Source organism: Ursus americanus, chromosome 29, assembly GCF_024610735.1.
Source record: "Ursus americanus isolate L20-20 chromosome 29, mUrsAme1.1.p, whole genome shotgun sequence".
NCBI classification, from domain to species: Eukaryota; Metazoa; Chordata; class Mammalia; order Carnivora; family Ursidae; genus Ursus; species Ursus americanus.
The window spans coordinates 447,325-468,088 of record NC_142155.1 but is presented as its reverse complement, the minus strand read 5'-3'; the positions used below and the strand labels follow the sequence as shown (position 1 = coordinate 468,088).

Below are 20,764 nucleotides of genomic sequence, written 5' to 3'. Positions count from 1 at the left end.
AATTAGGACCCAATCCCAGGACCCTGAGATCATGACCTGAGCCAAAGGCAGACAGACACTTAATGACTGAGCCACCCAGGCACCCCATGAATCTACTTTTTACAGAACCCTCTGTGGGGTGCTCCAAAGAATTCCAGAGTGAATGGGTACAGGGCCTGACAAAGGGTATTCAACAAGTAGCTGAAAAATCACAATGGTAAAGTAGAACAAATTCCATAAAGAGCCACAGATAAGGTCAAGGATAAATTGTACTGCACTAAGCACTGTTCAGGAATTATCTTCCTATACTTGAAATGAAAGAAGAGATTTCCTCCAGTTGTGGGATCATGAAGACATTGGCATTTGTTCTGAGCCTTGAAGAGAATGAAGAGTTTGAACTTGTAGACATAGGTGGGGAGGCAATTAGACGTGAGGAAATTTTTTGGAGACAGTAAATCACAAGGGATAACTTATTAACTATCTTTAAGTACAATGTTTCTCAACTTCCCTGATTATAGGAATCACTAAGGATGCTTGTTAAAAATACAGATTCCTAGCTCCACCCCAGACTTCCTGGATCAGATCCAGAGAAAGACACAAGGAATCTGAATTTTTAACTCATGCCTACTGGGTGATTCTTATGATGAAGCAAATTCGGGAAATACTAATGAAAGATCTGAAGTCTACTTTGAGTGAGAAATGAAACTATTACCTATCTTGTTGGACAGAAAGGAACAACAACAGCAAAAAAAGGCTCTCATCTCTGTAAAAGTTTGGTGTGGAATAAGAAAGACTCTAATTAAAGGTTTCTAAATACTGCAATAGGCTTTTATGAGAGTTGGAATCTCCATCCCTGAAAAGCTTTTAAAATGGAGGAAATCACTATTTGCCCTAGAGGTGCTGGCTCTGGGGAACTGGCAGAGGATTGAATTATTTGGGGATCATATGGGGGTTGTGAGAAATTGAAACGCACCCAAGCAAGAATGAATGGAAGCAGTTTATTGTGAGAACACTAGGGAATGTCGAGACCAAATAGAGGAACCAGAGCTGGGCCTTAGGGAAAGTGGAAAGTCACGAGGCACCTTTGATCTCTCTCTCTTTGGGACCAAATATTCTCTTAATGCTGTGCGCCTCTCTGTACATATGTTGACTTATCTTCTCTCCTCAAGCCAGCTTCTCAATTTAATTATCCACTTACCAATGGCAACCTCATCCTCCAATTCAAATGATTCCTCATATACTCAGAGTGAAGGGTATAGTCTCCATGCCCCAATTCCATATTTCTCCAGGTGATAAAATCTGATTAGTCCATGTTGAGTCACATGCCCACACATGATCCAATCACTTGTGACTAGGGGTACTTTTTTTTGGCACTCTGAGAATGTAGTTGGGAGAAACATGAAACTCTCACACAGGAATAGGTCAAATGAATCTTCTGTTGTCTTAATTTTATATTTTACTCCAAAAACAATAATGTTCTTACATGAAAACCTTATTCTTTTAAGAACTATCCCTCTTAGCTTCATTTTGAAACTCTTATGTAAGAACCACCTATTGGAATGACAAGAAGTATTTGTAAACAGTGAGTAATCTGGCCTGGTTTCAGAATCTTCTGGATAATCTGAATTCTCATATAAGAATTTCTATGTCTACAAATGCAACACAAGAAGCATTTTGCTGAAATTCCTCAAACCTTTATGCTAATTAATCTCCATCATTTTAAAACCTATGTGCTTCAAAATAAATTGCAACGTATGTGTTTCTAATTAATTTTCACTTAACTCATCTCAATATTGACCAAGTTATCTGCAGTCCAGAAATGTTTTAAAAAACTGTCACAGTCCTTTCCCTATGAACAAGAAGACTGACTTTTACCCTTAGTATATGGAACTTGAACCCCACAGTGCCTCAGCTTGAGTTTGGTTGGTTAATCTGGTCCCCAAGTGATACAACACTAAGTTTACTCAACATAAAGTTGTTCTTGGTTTTAGGAGAAAAACTCTTCTCCTTGTCTCCTGTGGCTAAGAGATGTGAAAGAAGAATGAGACCACCAAACTGAAATGTAATTCTATCCAGAAGTTCTTATAACACCATAAGTGGAAGAGGGGAGCACATTCTCTATCTGCTCTGCAGCCTCCTCCCAGTAGTGTTCTCCCTCCTAGTGAGGCACTCTCATCCAGAATATGAATCACCATTGCCCAGTTTATGGCATTCTACTTTCACAAATAGGCTCACTTTAGCATCTCCCATTACTATGCGGCTCCAGTAGAGGACTAGGTAGGAGGAAAGCTCTTTCCTTTATTAAAACATTCCACCTAGGAAACCAGCCAAGGAAATTGAATAAATAAAAGAACAGAAACAAAGGAGATGTTCAGTGGAAGGAAGGAAGGAAGGAAGGAAGGAAGGAAGGAAGGAAGGAAGGAAGGAAGGGAGGGAGGGAGGGAGGGAGGGAGGAAGGAGAAAGAAGGAAGGGAGGGAAGAGAAGAAGGGAGGGAGGGAAGGGAACTGCATTTGTTGCAGTCTGACCCAAAAGGCTTTGAAAGGCTATCAGGTAAGTTGCCTGTTCCAGAGATTCCACCAGTTTTCCAGAGTTCTCCTCACTTGTAATCAGGGCTAGCCCTGAACACAGATGTACAGACTCTTCAAAAGAATCCATTTGCCACTAAGAAAGTGGCATTATGAACGTTATATTATGAAAATTATATACTATGAATGTGTATATTTCTGGGGGAGAATATAAGGAGATGAGTTAAATAGCAACTGTGCCTAGTCCAAGGGCCTAAAATACCCAGACCATTCTCCCTCCCTCATCTGCTCTTTTACTTTATAGATTTGCCTAATTTGAGTTTATCATATAAAAAGAATCATACAATATGTGTCTTTTTGTGTCTGGGTTCTTTCACTTAGCATAGTTTCTTCAAGGTTCATCCGAATTGTGCCACGTCTCAGCACTTCATTTCTTTTCATGCCTGAATGATAGTCCATTTTATGTATGTACTATATTTTGTTTATCCATTTATCTATTGATGGATGCTTGGGTTGTTTCTACCTTTTGGCAATATGAACCATGTTGCTATAAACACTCATGCACAAGTTTCAGAAAAATGAGAACACCATTTATTGCAACCCTCAAAAGAAGAGGAAAACCATATTAAAGGTAGCAACTCAGCACCGTTCTTGTACAAGTTGCAGGTGTGCAGTAGTACTGACTTGAGAGATAACCCAGACCCAGTGAAGTACAGAATCTGGGTATTTTCTTAGCCACATATCAAAATGGAAAACTCCAGGGGCTGATAGTAGGCCCCTGAACACACTTAACAGGGAGCCTATTCTCCATCCAGATAAAATCAATGGGATGAAGCTGACCACACTTCTACCAAAAACAAAGAAATGCTGTGGCCAACTTCAGAGATGTCTGAACAGGGGTATTTGCAATGATTAATGGATTAACATCACTGAGAAGTAAGTGCTTATGATCAAGGCCTAGAGGAAGACATAGGGTGGGGGTGGGAAGAAGAATCAGAACCATGGTCTCTTATTTTTCCATGAAAGTTTGTTTTTCTTTTTCTTTTTTTCTTGAAAGGACTGTACAGCTGTTGAAATTGTGTGAGCATTTTGGGACTGTCAAACCATCATCTGACTTTTGAAGAATTCTTCCAAGGTAGATTTTATTGATTTCAGCTGGAGAATCCATCCCACCACCACCCCCCACCACCACCACCATCACCACCAGCACAAAGCCACATGCCCCTCAAGCACTGCTCTCTTCTGCCCTGAAGTGATCCAAAAGCAAGAGTTCACCATAAGGGAAACATGCAGAGTCAATTTGTGCCTCAAGTTACTTCACAGCTTTCCATAATCTACAGGAGGTAAGACAGGAATCGCAGCATCCCAACGGAAGGAGTAGCTCAATGAAGCTCACCTTTGCTAAGGGCATTTGTCCCTTTGTGGAATCTCTGTTTTCTTTTCCTTTTTGGCAGGCAGTGGTCTTGATTTTCTAAATGTTCAGTAGAATATTCACATTTTCCTTTCTAAAACTTTCTGGAGCTTCAGCAGCACTAATATATTCTCTATCAATATACACAATGGAGAAATGTTACTGGTACTAAAAAACTAAATGAAGACCATGTAGGGAAAGGGGTGGGGTGAGGTTGCTGGGAAGGAAGCTGACATCTGCTCCTGCTCACAGCATTCAATTCAGCTCCCCTTGAAGTACCCCCTGTCCCCACTAGATTTTGATGCTCTGATGTTCACAGAGCAGCTCAGCTCTCCTCCAAGTTACCATGTCAACACAGAGGATCCAACAAAGTGTTGAAAAAGCAACTTGGAGGACCTCCTTCAGGCACACACTGTGAACAGAAGCAGCAATCACTTCAATTCTTTGCTCCAAAACCAAATGTAAGCCTTTGCCAACCCTCTGGCTTTGAGGACAAGCTTTGAAGAAGACTCTTGCAGGATAATATTTCCCATGATGGAGATAAATCCTAAATTTCTCCAGGCCCATCATGAAGGAAAAGTTCTTGAAGATAAATGAATCCAGCCAAACATGCTTCGCTTTGGGAACACTGTGACAACTTCCTTGTCATTAAAATGCACTCAAAAGGGATAATTCTACAGAGACTCCCCAGAAAAAGAGAGACAGAGGTAGAAAGAGTATGTGTTCTGAGGTAGAGAGTTAATCAGGTGTGTCTGGGAGTTCAAGTAGACCTCAAGAAAAATACGACTTGCAATTTTAGTGTATTCATGCTTTAATTTTTTTTTAATTTTATTCTTACTGAGATACAAAACATAGAAACCCACTAGAGTCCCTGACTCTAATTGTGGATATATATATATATATATATATATATAATATTTAAATTTACAATACAGTAGTGTTCACTGTATTTATACTGTTATGCAACTCTAGCACTTTCTAATAGTGCAAAACTGGAACTCTATACTCATTAACAACTCCCCTTTCCTCTCTTCTCCTAGTCCCTGCGAACCACAATCTTACATTTTTGTCTCCAAGAGTTTAGAGTCCTTGACTTTGAAAACTGGAAAGAACTTAAAAACCATCTCATCCAAACTTCTTATTTTCAGCTGAGTAAACTAAAGTATGAAATATTGAAGCTACAGGTTCAAGGGTAGCCAGTGAGCAGTGGAGCCAGGACTTGAGCTTCTGATGCACAAACCCAGTGCTGTCCTTCATGTAGCATTATTTCAATAATATTATGGTTTCCACTGTCTACCATCATCCAAATCAATGTTCATTTCCATACAAAGAAGCAATTTTGCAGTAATTAACACACAATGATCCAATTATAATTCCAGACGTATTTTGCAAATCAAGCAGGACAGTCTAAGACAAATTATATGCATCATGTAATCCTCCCTAAAACACACTGCTCAGGCTTGAGGTAACAGTATAGAATTCCCATAGAGAGTTTGAACGAAGCTCTGTTGAAAAGGTGAGAATTTAGCCCAAATAACTGAAAATTCTGGAGACAGGTTACATCAAGGATAGGAACAGGAAATGTTTTATCTACAATGAAGTCATAGTTAAGTATTAAACTAAGAGAAGAAAAGAAATGTGCTGATCACAGAGTGGTTAGACACAAGAATAAATGGCCCAAGAATACGGTGAAGTCACCTTTCTCGAAGATATTTGCCTCCAGAGTCTCAGAATCATGACATCACTGGGTCAATGCCTCTCTGCTGGCTCTTCATGCCTGTTCCACCTAAGCTTAGCATTCCTGACATCTTCACATACCAACAAATCCCTCAATATCATCAAACCTATAGTCTCCACTATAAAACTGGTACTGGAGCACATAACAACAAAACTGAGTTCCAAAAAGACTGTTTTGGAGGGAGGGAAGGAATGGAGGCGCCTACTGGACTCATTCACCTGTTCAATGAGCCCCTTCCCTGACCATGATCTGGTCCCAGCAAAATTCCAAATGGCTCTCTCTTAGGCCTTGAAGATAACTTGAGAAGAGTCAAAATCCTCAATATGAAATCCATGAACATTAAGGTCCAGGTTTATAGCTCTCAGGTTACTTACGCTGAGAATTCTTTGAAGAAAGAAGCTATGTCTTCCTCAGTTTCCCCACACTTGGCCCAATGCTAAAAAGTATTAAAACTTCCACAGTGTTTGTGAACTAAATGAGTGTTTTTGAACTTACATCACTTTACTTTTGGCCATAAAACTCTGCTTTTATTTTTAAATCAGATATTGAAGCACTTTGACAATGTGGTTTCCCCATCCCAAGAGCACAATGTTTAAAAATAAATGAGGATTTCTTTTTACTATTCCTTCTCCAAGTTGAAATGATGCATCTAAGACAGAAAATCCAGAAAATAACACATGGTTAGAGTGAAATTCCAGACACTTCAGTTGACTCAGCTCTGACCCCAAATCAAGACACAAGATCTTGACAAGTGACCACCCACACACTTGGGCTAGGCCATTGTCCTCCATTTCACACTGATGCTATCTGGACACACTTTCTAGGGGTGAAAAAGCTCTGACTGTGTGACAGGCACAGGCCAACATCAACAGATTCAACCAGGGTGAGTGTGGAAAGGGTCTGGATTCTGGTTCTGTACTAGCCCCCTGCTACCTAGTCCAGAGACAATCCACTACTTTAAGCCTTATTTCTCAAGTTAAGTCAGGCCAAGGAGACATTTTGAGAACTCCCATCTGTGGGAATATGCCCTCAGCTACCCATGGGAACAGGTAATAAAATGTGGAGAGATCAACATACCCAGTTTTATTTCTAGACTATATAGTCAAAACAGAAATAGTCTAAAGTTGACAGAATTTTCTCAACTGTAGCACAGCAATGATTTATACCTCTTACAGTCTTAATATTGCCTCCAAATGTGTGAAAGAAAGGATTGCACCATTTCAAGAAATTTAATTTTTGGTGTCAGAGTAAGTTAGAGTCATTGTATCAGTTCCAGACAGTTAGAGACCTCACCCTGATAAATGTTTGTGCAACACATCCTTCTTTAAGATACTCTGTTCCATAGCTGAAAAAGAAAATGCGCTGGAATCATTTGGGGACAAATTTAGACATGTTGGACAACAAAATATGCAGACAGCTGCTTGGTATGCAATTAAAATACCACTGGTGGGAACGACGGCTCTGCCAATGGTAAGGGAAATCTACTTTCCCCTTCAAAAAACCAATTTCAGTTGACAGCCTCACTCAGCAAACTAAGATGGAGTTCTTAGCATGGCTCCTGGTGAGGGTCCATCTGACCCCCATTCAGCACTGGATCAGCCACTGACAGACTACACAGAGGGGAGTCAGAAATACTTCTGGAACGGAAGTACACACAGCTACATACACTTCACACTCTGAGTTCACAGACAAGGCACAGCTGAGTTCTTCAAAGCACTCCACTGGTGCAACCTTCTGGGAGCAAGTTGTGAGAGCTGACCTTGGATTCAAAGTCATTAATGCCCTTCTCAGTGTCCTAGAGGGGAAGCATTTGAGCTAGAAGTCACCAAGTGTATATAACACCTCGAGGAAAGCCCATGGCAGTTTATAGAGGATACACCTGCCTTCATCACAATACTCTGAAAATTCTGAAATGGCAATTAAGCTTCCCATTTAATGAAGAAAGGGCCAGTATATTCCATGGTTTCACCATACCTGTGGGCAAGAGAAAGTCCTATCTCTATGTATACCTCTTCTCTTTTTTTAATGGAAAATGTCAAACATATACTAAAATAGAACACTAACATAATGAACCTATAGCCTACCACCTAGTCTCAACAATTATCAACTTTCGGCCAATCATGTTGCATCAGTAACTCATTCACTCCACTCCACCAACACTGGATTCCTTAAGGCAAATCCCAGACATCATACAATCTCATCTGTAAACATTTCAGCCTATCGTTATTTTTTTAAGATTTATTTATTCGGTCAATCAGAGAAAGACAATTATCATATGGTTTCACTCATACATGGAATATAAGAAACAGCACAGAGGATCATAGGGGAAGGGAGGGGGAAACTGTATGGGAAGTCGTGAGAGAGGGAGAAAAGGCATGAGAGATTCTTAACTATAGGAAACAAACTGAGGGTTCCGGAGGGGAGGTGGGTAGGAGGATGGGATAGCTGGGTGATGGGCATTAAGGAGGGAACGTGATGGAATGAGCACTGGGTGTTTTACGCAACTGATGAATTACTGAACACTGCATCTGAAACGAATGATGTACTATATGTCAGGTAATTGAATTTAAATTTTTTTAAATGATTATTTTATTTGAGAGAGAGCACATGCCCAAGGTGGGAGGGGTGCAAGGTCAAAGGAGAGGGAGAGAGAAAATCCTCAGGTAGACTCCTGCCAAGCATGGAGCCCAACATGGGGCTCGGTCCCAGGACCCTGAGATCATGACCTGAGCCAAAACCAAGAGTCGGATGCTCAACTGACTGAGCCACCCAGGCACGCTTAAAAGACAAGGATTCTGAAAAGATGGCGGAGGAGTAGGGGACCCCTTTTTCAGCCGGTCCCCTGAGTCGAGCTGGATAGGTACCAGACCAGCCTGAACACCCACGGAATCAGCCTGAGATGCAGGAAGATACATCTGGATCTCTACAAATGAACATCTCCAGCACTGAGGATTGAGGTACCAAGCGGGGAGCCATGAAACCGCACACAGATATTGGAAGATAACACTGGGTGTTATACGCAAGTAATGGGTCATGGAACTTTACATCAAAAACTTGGGATGTACCGTATGGTGACTAACATAACATAATAAAAAATTATTATAAAAAAAAGACAAGGATTCTTTTTTAACACAGCCATTAACATATGTGAAAATTTAGAAATAATTCTTTAATATCATCAAACACCCAGTCAATAATCAAACTTATTCATTCAAACTGAGGGCCTTATATTGCAACTGATATGTCTCATATCTCAATCTGTAGTACTCTCTCTTGTTTTCTTTCTCTCTTACAGTTTGTTATTGAACAAACTAGAGGTTTTTTTCCTGAATCTCTTCTCACACTCTGAATTTTACTAGTTGTTTCCCCATGATGTCATTTAACATGTCCCTCTTCACCTATTTCCTCCTGTAAACTACTACTTAGGTCTAGAGGCTTGATTAAATTCAGGCTTGATTTTTTGACAGTAATACTCCACAAGTGGTTAAATACAAGATGTAAGAAGCACATTACATCTTTATACCTGTCTCCTTTTGTGATTCTAGCAGCTGTTGCAGGCATTGTCTGAATTATTTTCAGTGGCTGTCAAATGGAGATGATTCTCATTCTATTCTTTCTTCATTTAGCTTGAATACTTCTTTAAAGAGAATGGTTTCTTCATCAACAATTTGATTACCCTGAGGTACACCTTGAACAGAAAAGAAGGTAAGATGATTAATTCTTTCCCTTTAGCAATTTTCAAAAAATTGAGTTCATTTGCTAGCATTGTTAAAAGGATTTTTCTGATTTTACTTTTACTATCATTAAGAACTCACGAATTAGTGCTTTGTATATTTCAAAATATTGCAGTTATTAGACCGCTGTTTATGGATGCTCAAACTGTCCCCACTTTTAAAAATTTGAGTATAATTGACACAGAATGTTAATTAGTTTCAGGTGTACAACTTAGTGATTTGACAAGTTTATACATTATGCCATTTTCACCGTAAGTATAGCTACCATCTGTCCCATTACATCACTACTACAATATCACTGACTATTTTCCTTATGCTCTGCTTTTTACGCCAGTGACCTACTCATTCCATAACTGGAGGCCTGTATCTCACTCTCCCCATCACCCATTTTGCCCAACCTTTTACCTGCCTCCCCTCTGGCAATCATCATTCTGTTCTCTGTATTTATAGTTTTGATTCTTTTTGTTTGTTTATTCATTTTTTAAGATTCTATTTATAAGCAGAATCGCATTGGTATTTGCCTTTCTCAGTCTGACTTATTTCACTTCACATTATACCCTGTGGGTCCATCCATGTTGTCTCAAATGGCATGATCTCATCCTTTTATGGCTGTGTAATATTCCATTGTGTATAAATACCACATTTTCTTTACCCATTCATCTATTGATAGACACTTAAGTTGTTTCCATGTCTTGGCTATTGTAAACAATGCTGCAGTAAACATAGGGATGTGTGTGTGTGTGTCTTGTCAAGTTGGTGTTTTTGTTTTCTCTGGATAATGCCCAATAGTGGAATTATTGAATCATATGGTATTTCTATTTTTAATTTTTTGAGGCACTCCGTACTGTTTTCCACAGTGGCTGCACCAATCTACATCCCCACCCACAGTGCACGAGGGTTCCTTTTTCTCCATATCCTCACCAACACTTCTTTCTTGTCTTCTTGATTTTAACCATTCTAACAGGCATGAGGTGATATTTGTCCCATTTTTAACTAATAAGAATCCCTTCAAGTTGGTTCCTGAGTTCTTTTGTCATGGTCTCACAGTCTTTAACAAATTCTTCATTTTCTGTTATAGTAAGATGTTCCGGGCTCACCTTATGTATTTTGTATGCAGAGCTGAAGTCAGACAATTCTCTAAGGAATGCTTTGTGATGTTAGGGAATATGCCAGGAGAGACGTGTTTTAAAATCTCTTGGAACAGACTTTTATGTGGTTCTATGTCACCAGCTTGATACCCAGTTGGGTATATTGTTGCCTTTTTCTTTTTATTGAAGTATAAATCACATATACTATCCTCTTAGTTTCAGGTGCATATCATAGTGATACAATATTTTTATACATTACTAAATGATCCCCATAAGTCTAGTTACCATGTCACCATATAAAGTTATTACAATATTACTGACTACATTTCCTATGCTGTACATTACATCCCCGTGATTTATTTATAATTGGAAGTTTTTATTTCTTAATCCCCTTCACCTATTTCGCCCACCCCTAAATATTCTCCCCTTTGGTAACTAACAACTCGTTTCCTGGATCTATGAGTCTGTTTCTGTTTTGTTTTGTTTGTTTTGTTTGTTTTTTAGATTCTACATGTAAGTAAAAGTAAATGGTATTTCTCTTTCTCGGACTGATTTCACTTACCATAATACTCTCTAGGTCCATCCATGTTGTTGCAAATGGCAAGATTTTATTCTTTTTTATGGCTGAGAAATATTCCATTATATATATACCACATCTTTATCCACTCATCTATTGATGGACATTGGGTTGCTTCCATATCTTGCCTATTGTAAATAATGCTTCAATTAACACAGGGGGTGTATATATGTCTTCAAATTGGTATTTTCATTTTCTTCAGATAAATACTCAGAAGTAGAACTGCTACATCATATGTTTCTATTTTTAACTTTCTGAGGCTCCTCCATACTGTATTCCACAGTGGCTGCACAAGTTTTCATTCCCAAAAACAGAGGGTTCCCTTTTCTCCACGTCCTTGCCAACAGTTGTTATTTTTTTAAAAATGTGTCTTTGATAATAGCCAATCTAACAAGGGTGATATGATATCTTATTGTGGTTTTCTTTTTTTAATTTTTTTTTATGTTATGTTAGTCACCATACAGTACATCATTAGTTTTTGATGTAATGTTCCATGATTCATTGTTTGCCTATAACACCCAGTACTCCATGCAATACGTGCCCTCCTTAATACCCATCACTGCTCTATCCCAATCCCCCACCCCCCTCCGCTCTGAAACACTCAGTTTGTTTCCCAGAGTCCGTAGTCTCTCATGGTTCATTCCGCCTTCTGTTTACCCCCTCTTCATTCTTCCCTTCCTTCTCCTACCGATCTTCCTGCTATTTCTTATGTTCCATAAATGAGTGAAACCATATGATAATTGTTTCTCTGCTTGACTTGTTTCACTTAGCATAATCTCCTCCAGTCCCGTCCGTGTTGCTGCAAATGTTGTGTAATCATTCTTACTGATGGCTGAGTAATATTCCATTGTATATATGGACCACATCTTCTTTATCCATTTCTCTATTGAAGGGCATCTCGGCTTCTTCCACAATTTAGCTATTGTGGACAATGCTGCTATAAACATTGGGATGCATATGGCCTTCTCTTCACTACATCTATCTTTGGGGAAAATATGCAGTAGAGCAATTGCGGGTCATAGGGTAGTTCGATTTTTAACTTTTTGAGGGACCTCCACAGTGTTTTCCAAAGTGGCTGTACCAACTTGGATTCCCACCAACAGTATAAGAGGGTTCCCCTTTCTCCACATCCTCTCCAACATTTGTTGTTTCTTGCCTCATCCATTTTTGCCATTCTAACTGGCATAAGGTGGTATCTCAATGTGGTTTTGATTTGAATTTCCCTGATGGCTAATGATTTTGAACATTTTTTCATGTGTCTGTTAGCCATTTGTATGTCTTCATTAGAAAAGTGTCTGCTCATGTCTTCTGCCCATTTTTTGATTTGATTATTTGTTTCTCATGTATTGAGTTTGAGAAGTTCTTTATAAATCTTTGATACCAGCCTTTTATCTGTAGTTTCATTTGCAAATATCTTCTCCCATTCTGTGGGTTGCCTCTTTGTTTTGATGATTGTTTCCTTTGCTGTGCAGAAGTTTTTATCTTGGTGAAGTCCCACAAGTTCATTTTTACTTCTGTTTCTCTTGCCTTTGGAGACGTGTCATGAAAGAAGTTGCTGTGGTTGATGTCAAAGAGGTTACAGCCCATGTTCTCCTACATGATTTGATGGATTCCTGTCTCACATCGAGGTCTTTCATCCCTTTGGAGTTTATCTTTGTGTATGGTGTGAGAGAGTGGTCAAGTTTCATTCTTTTGTAGCTAGCTGTCCAATTTTCCCAGCACCATTTATTGAAGAGACTGTCTTTTTTCCACTGGATGTTTTTTCCTGCTTTGTCAAAGATTAGTTGACCATAGAGCTGAGGGTCCATTTCTGGGTTCTCTATTCTGTTCCATTGGTCTATGTGTCTGTTTTTGTGCCAGTACCATGCTGTCTTGATGATCACAACTTTGTAGTATAGCTTGATATCAGGCAACGTGATGCCCCCAGCTTTGTTTTTCTTTTTCAACATTTCCTTGGCAATTCGGGGTCTTTTCTGGTTCCACACAAATTTTAGGATTGTTTGTTCCAGCTCTTTGAAAAATGTCACTGGTATTTTGATCAGGATAGCATTTAAAGTGTAGATTGCTCTGGGTAGCATGGACATTTTAACTATGTTTATTCTTCCGATCCATGAGCATGGAATGTTTTTCCATCTTTTTGTGTCTTCTTCAATGTCTTTCATCAGTGTTCTGTAGTTTCTAGAATATAGATCCTTTATCTCTCTGGTCAAGTTTATTCAGAGATATCATATGATTTTTGGTGCTATTGTAAATGGAATCGATTCCCTAATTTCTCTTTCCTCAGTCTCATTATTCGTGTATAGAAATGCAACCGATTTCTGAGCATTGATTTCGTATCCCGACACATTGCTGAATTGTTCTATAAGTTCTAGTAATTTGGGAATGGAGTCTTGGTTTTTCCATATAAAGTATCATGTCATCTGTGAAGAGAGAGTTTGACTTCTTCTTTGCTGATTTGAATACCTTTTATTCCTTTTTGTTGTCTGATTGCTGTTGCTAGGACTTCTAGTACTATGTTGAACAATAATGGCGAGGGTGGTCATCCTTGTCATGTTCCTGATCTTAAGGGAAATGCTCTCAGCTTTTCCCCCATTGAGAATGATATTTGCTGTAGGCTTTTCATAGATGGTTTTTATGAAATTGAGGAATGTACCCTCTATCCCTACACTCTGAAGGGTTTTAATCAGGAAAGGATGCTGTATTTTGTCAAATGCTTTTTCTGCATCAGTTGAAAGGATCATATGGTTCTTGTCTCTTCTCTTATTAATGTGATCTATCACACTCATCGATTTGTGAATGTTGAACCACCTTGCATCCCAGGGATGAATCCCACTTGGTCGTGATGGATAATCCTTTTTTTTTTTTTAAGATTTTATTTATTTATTTGACAGAGAGAGACAGCCAGCGAGAAAGGGAACACAAGCAGGGGGAGTGGGAGAGGAAGAAGCAGGTTCCTAGTGGAGGAGCCTGATGCAGGGCTCGATCCCAGAATGCCGGGATCATGCCCTGAGTCGAAGGCAGACACTTAACAACTGCGCCACCCAGGCACCCCAAAGGATAATCCTTTTAATGTACTGTTGGATCCTATTAGCTAGGATCTTGTTGAGAATTTTGGCATCCATATTCATCAGGGATATCGGTCTGTAATTCTCCTTTTTGATGGGGTCTTTGCCTGGTTTGGGGATCAAGGTAATACTGGCCTCATAGAATGAGTTTGGTAGTTTTCCTTCTGTTTCTATTTTTCGAAACAGCCTCAGGAGAATAGGTATTATTTCTTCTTTGAATGTTTGGTAGAATTCCCCGGGGAATTCGTCTGGCTCTGGACTCTTGTTTTTGGGAAGATTTTTGAACACTGCTTCAATTTTTTCATGATTAATCAGTCTGTTTAAATAATCAATTTCTTCCTGTTTCAGTCTTGGTAGTTTATAGGTTTCCAGGAAGTCATCCATTTCTTCCAGATTGTTTAATTTATTGGCATATAAATTGATAATAGTTTCTAATGATTGTTTCTATTTCCTTGGTGTTGGTCATGATCTCTTCCCTTTCATTCATAATTTTATTAATTTGGGTCCTTTCTCTATTCTTTTGAATAAGTCTGGCCAGTGGCTTATCGATCTTATTTATTCTTTCAAAGAATCAGCTTCTAGTTTTGTTGATCTGCTCTACTGTGCTCTTGGTTTCTAATTTATTGATCTCTGCTCTAATCTTGATCAACTGCCTTCTCGTGCGTGGGTTATGCCTGTTCTTCTGTTCCAGCTCCAGCTTCTTAAGGTGAGAATATAAAAACTGCATTTTAGATTTTCTCTTCCTTTCAGTGAGGCTTGGATGGCTATGTATTTTCCTCTTAGGACCACCTCTGAAGTGTCCCATAGGTTTTAGATGGATGTGTTTTCATTCTCATTGGTTTCCATAAATTGCTTAAGTTCTTCTTTAATTTCCCGGTTTACCCAATCATTCTTGAGCAGGATCATTCTTAGTTTTCAAGTGTTTGAATTTCTTCCAAATTTTTCCTTGTGATTGAGTTTCAGTGTCAAAGCATTGTGGTCTGAGAATATGCAGGGAATAATCTCAGTCTTTTGGTATCAGTTGAGACCTGTTTTGTGACCCAGAATATGGTCTATTCTGGAGAAAGTTCCATGTGCATTCGAAAAGAGCGAGTATTCTGTTGTTCTAGGGTGTAGTGTTCTGTATATATCTATGAGGTCCATCCAGTCCAGTATGTCATTCAAAGCTCTTGTTTCTTTGTTGATTTTCTGCTTAGAGGATCTGTCTATTGCTGAGAACAGAGTGTTGAGGTCCCCTACTTTTAACATATTATTATCTAATATGTCTCTTTATTCTACTTAAGAGTTGGCTGCTCCCCTGTTGGGGGCATAGATATTTATAATTGTTAGATCCTCTTGTTGGATACACCCTTTAGGAATAATATAATGTCCTTCTGTATCTCTAACTACAGTTTTTAGCTTGAAATCTAATCTGTCTGATATGAGAATTGCTATCCCAGCTTTCTTTTGAGGTCCGTTGGCATGAAAAATGGTTCTCCACGCCTTCACTTTCAGTCTGGATGTATCTTTAGGTTCAAAATGAGTCTCTTGTAGACAGCATATGAATGGGTCATGTCTTTTTATCCAATCTGTAACACTGTGGTGTTTTATGGGAGCATTTAGGCCATTCACATTGAGAGTGATTATTGAGAGATATGATTTTAATGATGCCATGCTGCCTGTGAAGTCTTTGTTTCTATAGATTGTAAATTTCTGTTCTGTATCACTCTTGGGGTCTTTTTACCTTAAAGAACCCCCCCCCTTAATATTTCTTGTAGGGCTGGCTTGGTGGTCACATATTCTTTCAGTTTCTGCCAGTCTTGGAAGGTCCTTGTCTCTCCATCCATTCTGAATGACAGGCTTGCTGGATAAAGGATCCTTGCCTGCATGTTCTTCTCACTTGGTGCTCTGAATATGTCTTGCCAGCTTTTTCTGGCTTGCCAGGTCTCTGTAGACAGGTCTGACGTTATTCTGATGTTCCTCCCTCTGTAGGTGAGGATTCTCTTCCCCCTGGCTGCTTTCAAGATTTTATCCTTGGATCTAAGATTTGTGAATTGTACTATTATGTGACATCGTGTTGGTCTGTTCTCATTGATCTTGGGAGAGGTCCTCTGTGTCTCCTGGACACGAATGCTTGTTTCCTTCACCACATTAGAGAAGTTCTCAGCTACAATTTGTTCAAATATCTCTTCTAGACCTCTCACTTTCTCCACCCCCTCGGGGATGCTGATGATTTTGACATTGGAATGTTTCATTGAGTCAGTAATCTCCCGTAATCTACATTCTTGAAATTGGAGTTTTTTGAGCCAAGTTTCTGTTTTAACTTTCTCTTCTACCATCCCATCCTCCAATTCACTAATTCGTTCTTCTGCCTCATTTACCCTGGCCATCAGAGCATCCAGTTTTGACTGCATTTGATTCATAGAATTCTTAATTTCTGCCAGATTCACTCTCATTCCCACCCTTGGAGATTCTATATTCTCGTTAATATTTTCGTTAACATTTTTTTCAAGCCTACATGTCATCTTGACCACTGTTACTCTGAACTCCATTTCTGACAATTTGGTTATATCCATATCCATCAGTTCTGTGGCAGAGGCCACGATCTCTGTTTCTTTCCTTTGTTGGGGGTTCCTCCTCCTTGTCAGGACCCAAGCAATGTGTACTTGTTTTATAGGGACCTTAGGGATGTGGGCTTCTTGTTTTTTCAGCTTGCCTTCTGGGGGAGGGGCCTGCTGCACTGATACTTAGGCAACCCTGTTTGGGTAGAGTTACCCCGTCCCCTGCGGCACAGTGCGAACAGCTTTTTCCTGGCTTTTGTTCTCTGGCGGCTTTCCCTGGTGGTTTTCTGTGACTCTTCTGAGAGTCAGAGCCGCAGTGGCCATATCCTAGCCTCTGTCTCAGAACAGAGATCGCAGTCCGTTCTCCACTGAGCTCTCCTGGCCGCTTTAACTCTGTTTCTGTCGGTACTGCTAAAAACCCTGCAGTGTCCCGGGTTGTGCGCCCCACAGCCGGTGTCCCAGCCCTCGCTCCCAGGGCCAGAACGTCTCTGTCCTTTGTGCTTCTAATACCGCCAGCCGCCCCGGTTCCTGCGCACTCCCAAGCTCCCTGTTTCAGTGTGGTTTGCACGCACTCCCGAGCTCCCAGTATCAGTCTGGTTCCAGTGAGCGCTCCGGAGCTCCGGTTTTCAGTCTGGTCATGCGCGCGTTCCCAGGCTCACGGTCTCAGTCTGCCTTCTCGCGGGTGCCGGTTCACAAGTCCGGCCTGCTCCCCAGTGCAGGTGGCTACTACTTCCCAGGGCCCGAATGCAGTGGCTCCCTCCCCCTTCTGTTTATCTTCGGATATCTGTGCCCGGATTCACGGCTCCCCACTTGGTACCTCAATACTCAGCACTGGAGATGTTCATTTGTAGAGATCCAGATGTATCTTCCTGTGTCTCAGGCTGATTCTGTGGATGTTCAGGCTGGTCTGGTACCTATCCAGCTCGATTTAGGGAACCGGCTGAAAAAAGGGTCCCCCACTCCTCCGCCATCTTTTTTCCTCCTTCCTTATTGTGGTTTTGATTTGCATTTCCCTGATGATTAGTGATGTTGAGCATCTTTTCATGTGCTTGTTGACCACATTTTCATTTTACTTTTTCGACTTAACAATATATCAACAATATATCCCAGCAATCACTTCATGAAAGTATACAGACATCCTCATTTCTGTTTGTTTTTATAGTTATATAGTGTTCCTCATTTATTTTTATAGCTACATATCACTCCAGTAGGTGGCTGTACCATAATTTATTCAACCAGTCCTCTATTGACGACACATGTGCTGGTTCCAGCCTTTTGCTATGGCAAATACTACTTTAATAAACTACTTGTACAGAACTTGAGGGCATAACTTTGGAGACAGATTATGTCCTTGGGATACATTCCTAGAAGTAGAATTGCTTGACCACAGGATAAATGTGTATGTAACTTTGCTAGATAATGTCAAAATCCTGATAGTTTGCATTTCCACTAGTAATGCCCAAGAGTACTTATTTCTCCACAAACTGAGAGTATTTAGTGTAAAACTTTTGAATTTTACCAATGTGACAGCTGGTAATTTGTATCTCATTATAGTTTTAATTTGTATTTCTCTTATTAGAAACAAAACAGAGTATCTTTTCCCATTTCTAAAAACTATTTGAATTTCTTTTGCTATGAGTTGTCAATCTTTCCTATTTGTTTTTCTGTATGACTGTTGCTCTTTTTATTTTTAGAAGCCCTTTAAATAATAGGAAATTAATCTTTTGTCTGTGAGAGAAATTGCAAATATTTTGCCAGCTTCCATTTTACTATATTTATGAATATTATTTGGATGGAGGGTATAAAAGAGATTTTTTTCTTATATACTTATCAACTCATGCTGCTTATGGATTTTGAATTATAGGAAATAATTGTCATAAAGACTCTCATCTATGTTTTAATCTGGTAACTATATGGTTTCATTTTTTTATAATAAATTTCTGAAACATTTAGAATTTATCCTGGTAAATAGTATCTTTTTCCACATGGTTATGTTATTATCCTATCACTACTTATTTTTTAAAAAGTATAATATGAATCTAACCAAGAGGAAACATCACAGAAACCCAAATTAAGAAATATTCTCTAAAAGTACTGGCCTATATTCTTCAAAATATAGCAATGGCACAAAGCAAAGACAGGCAACTAAAGAGATATGACAACTAAAAGCAATATGTGATTCTAGGTAGTATGTTGTACTAGGAAAAAATAGCTATGAAGGACATTATGGAATAATTGACAGAACTAGAATCTGGATTGTATATTAAAGTGCTATATCAATATTACCTTTTCTAAATTTGATTTTTGAATTTAAATTCAATTAATTAACACAGAGTGTATTATTAGTTTCAGAGGTAGACTTTAGTGATTTATCAGTTGCATAACACCTAGCGCTCATTACACCAAGTGCCCTCCTTAATGCCCATCACCCAGTTATCCCATCCTCCCTCCCAGCTCCCCTCCAGCAACCCTCAATTTATTTGGTAACTGTACTGTGCATACATACAAGAATACTCTTGTTCTTAGGAAATATGCACTGAAATATTGTCAGTTAAAGGGACATGATTGTGCAACTCTTCTCAAATACATATATCAAATATTTATATATATCAAATATTTATATAGCTCAAATGTTTACATAGCTCAAATATATATATATATATATATATATACACATACACACACACACATATATATATATAAATGTGTGTGTGTGTGTGTGTGTAGAGGGGGGAAAATGGAAATGATAAAGTAAATATCTTAGGAAATCTTAAGAAAGGTTATATGGAAGTTCTTTATACAATTCAAATCAACAAAATAAATTTCTATCTTTTCCCCACTGAACTCTGATGCCGCCTGTATAATAACCTCCATATCCATTTGCAATTGGTTTTATACACTTCTATTCTCTATGAACCAACACTACACTATTTTAATTATAGAAGCTTTATAATATGTTTCAATATTATAGATAGAAGTCACCCTTCTCATCGCTCTTTTTTAAAGAGGTTTCCTGACTATTCCTGCATCTTTGTTGTTCTTCTTTCTAGAACATTATATTTTTATTGGAATTGCATTACACGTATAGGTTAACTTAGAGAAAGCTGACATCTTTATGATGTTGAGTCTTTCTACCCAAGAACTTGGTAGGTGTTTTCATTTGATCAAGTCCACTTTTGTGTTTCTCAGGATGTTTTACAGTTTTCTGCATACATGTTTTCGCACTTTCTATTGGCTTATTTTGCTATTATAAATGTGTTACTCTCTTCCATTATATCTTTTAACAAGTTTCAACATCCCTTTTGAGTTTCCCAAATAAAAAAATTGTCAGTCATTTTGTAATTATTTCAAGGCAGACACTTTCTAACGTGTTTTTAGTATCTTATTATTTCCAATTGTGTTGAAAATTCTCAAAACAAAAACTGTAATTCACTTTAATTAAACATTGCAAACATATGCTGCAGTTGGTACATCGGGAGTTAAGAACCCCTCAGTCTCAAGGCTTAAACTGGTTAAAAGCAACACATGGCAAATGACATCAGATATCTGCAGAAGGCTTGTAGTTTTCACATCAAAAACAGAAGGCAGGAAGCTGGAAAAAATAATTCAGTCTTGATAAAATGTAAACAAAATCTTTAGTCTTATCAGTGGCCTCAACATACCTGAAGAAAGCATATGTGAACTGACTCTTTAAAGAATAGGAATTTGTCAATATTTACTCAGTCTTGTCAAGGAAGGAAAGAACTGAATTATAAAAAAGAATAAGTCGGAGGGCTAAAGAGGAACCCTCCACTGAGGGGCAGTTACCCCGTGGCTTAAAAAAAAAAAGAAAAAGAAAAATCCTGCATGATCCTGATTCTCATGGCTCTTGTTCTGTACCTACCAAGCAACCTTCAAGAGTAAAAGTACTTGCCAACTTCCAAGTATCCAGCCTCCACCAGGGACACTGCTCACAATAAACAAACCAATCAGCCTTGTGGTGTACACACCAGTGTCTAGTGAGCCTGTGGGAAATGCAGTCACCAGGCCTGGAGGGTTGGGCACAAGCCAGCATGCCAGCCCACAAGTCTTGTGAGGAGGCCTCTTCAGGTGCTAACATATACCTC

The 20,764-nt window shown here is 39.0% G+C and overlaps 1 long non-coding RNA gene across 1 annotated transcript in view; it reads right to left on the bottom strand.

Annotated features, from left to right (window-relative positions):
• The window catches only part of LOC148107486 (uncharacterized), a 216,384-nt gene that overhangs the window by 136,067 nt on the left and 59,553 nt on the right, over positions 1–20,764 (bottom strand). The window contains exon 3 of the long non-coding RNA XR_015722182.1: positions 9,178–9,342. This is a non-coding gene — a long non-coding RNA (uncharacterized LOC148107486). The remainder of the gene's footprint in view (positions 1–9,177; positions 9,343–20,764) is intronic.